Source organism: Mus pahari, chromosome 2 (assembly GCF_900095145.1).
Source record: "Mus pahari chromosome 2, PAHARI_EIJ_v1.1, whole genome shotgun sequence".
Lineage (NCBI taxonomy): Eukaryota > Metazoa > Chordata > Mammalia > Rodentia > Muridae > Mus > Mus pahari.
In genome coordinates this window covers 40,339,221-40,340,938 of record NC_034591.1, presented here as the reverse complement: position 1 = coordinate 40,340,938, position 1,718 = coordinate 40,339,221, and the positions used below count along the sequence as shown (strand labels likewise).

The 1,718-nt window shown below is 49.4% G+C and overlaps 1 pseudogene; it reads right to left on the bottom strand.

Annotated features, from left to right (window-relative positions):
• LOC110316745 overlaps nt 1-981 on the bottom strand; it is a 4,274-nt pseudogene extending 3,293 nt beyond the window's left edge.
• Nucleotides 982-1,718: the final 737 nt, after the last annotated feature.

The window sequence follows — 1,718 nt, the reverse complement described above, 5'->3', positions numbered from 1 at the left end:
CTTCTAGATGTGTTCTTCGCTGGCGTGCCTCCAAATCCAGGTGACCCCATGGCTCCCCACTTCACCCTCTTGGAGGCTGGTGGTGATTAATGACCTCACTCTCCATCCTCCCAACAGCCTGTCCTTGGGCAGGTCCCAGCACTCATCTGGAACAGAGGGGAGGCGGGAGGAGAGGCCGCCAGGACCGCTAAGTCTGAGCAAGAACTGAAGAAGAAACTGGATTTGGGATGAGGGGACAGGGAAGGGAACACAAACCAAAAGGCAAAATAAAGTTGTTGTTTTTTTTAAAAAGCCACCCAGGCAGTGGATGACGGCCATGCTTGTGTCCTGTGGTGGTCCGCAGGATCTTCATGGCATAATAGCGACCAGTGGCCTTCTCTCGAACCAGAATGGCTTTGCCGAAGGTTCCCTTGCCGAGGAGTTTGAGATAATCGAAGTCATTCATGGTCACTTTGGCCCGTGCCTTGTTGACAGCTACCTCCATCATCTCAGATGTGGAAGAGTCACTGGAGGAGCCACACTTGTAATCCATGGCGTCTTCACTTGGGCCCCGCTGCTTCAGACTATTGGCGACCATCTGGATAGCTCGCATCCACTCTTCCCTCTCATCTGGAGAGTCTACATGGAAGGTCCTCTCGATGACTGTGGTCCACTGTAGGCAGCGTATGACAAAGGTGTTGGGTCGTGGCCTCTCAGTCTTCATCAGCTGACACTCTGCTACAGAGAAATTTTTCGGGGGTGGGGGGTAATGTCTGGTCAGGGGCCTCGGGCCCTCCTTATACCCAATGAAAGATCCATCACTCTTCAGAAGGAAGTACCGGGGCCTCCAGGTCTTGATGTATTCACCACGTTTGTGGAGCCAGGCTTCTTTGATGACAGATACCTCATTCATGGTGGCAGCATTCACACGCTGTCACCTAGCTTGAGCGAGCTCAGGGCAGCAGGACATGCAGGAGGCTCCTCCGATACAGTATCATCTGTCACCGGAGGCCGCCCAGCCTCTTCGGCCGGACTCTACCCCTACCCATCGCCACGCTGAGCTCGTTCCCGCTCCGTATTTATGAACTGGTGGCAGCGATGGCTGGCGGCAGTGTGGCAGCTGCGATGCCTTCTCGGAGTCAGGCCCAACGGCTCGCGCAGTGCGGCCCCCCCCTGCCGCCTCCCCCCAGTCCCCGCTCACCGATTTTATATTTTCTTTAACTCCTATGTCAATACTTTTATGGTGTCTTCCGAGCCTGAGATTCTCTCTTTTTTTTAGCTTACATTCTGTTGGTGATGGTTGCATCTGTAGCTCCTGATCTCTTCCCTGGGTATTCCATGTCCTGACTGCCTCCATTTGTGATTTTTTTTTTGTTGTTGTTGTTTTATTAGCATTTTGAGATCTTGTGTTATTTTATTCAATTTCCTCACCTGATTTATATGTTTTCCTGTATTTCTTTAAAGGATTTATTTATTTCCCCTTTAAGGACTTCTACCAATTTGCTTGTGTTTTTCTAAGTTTTTAAAGTGAGTTACTTATATACTTCTTAAAGGCCTCTATCATCTTTATGTGATCAAATTTTAGGTCAGAATCTAGCTTTTTTTTTTTTTCCAGATGTTTTAGTGTATTCAAGGCTTGCTGTGGTGGGAGAACTGGTTTCTGGTGGTGCCAAATTGCATTGACTTCTGTTGTTTATGTTCTTGTGCTTGCCTCTTGCCATCTGGTTATCTGTGGTGTC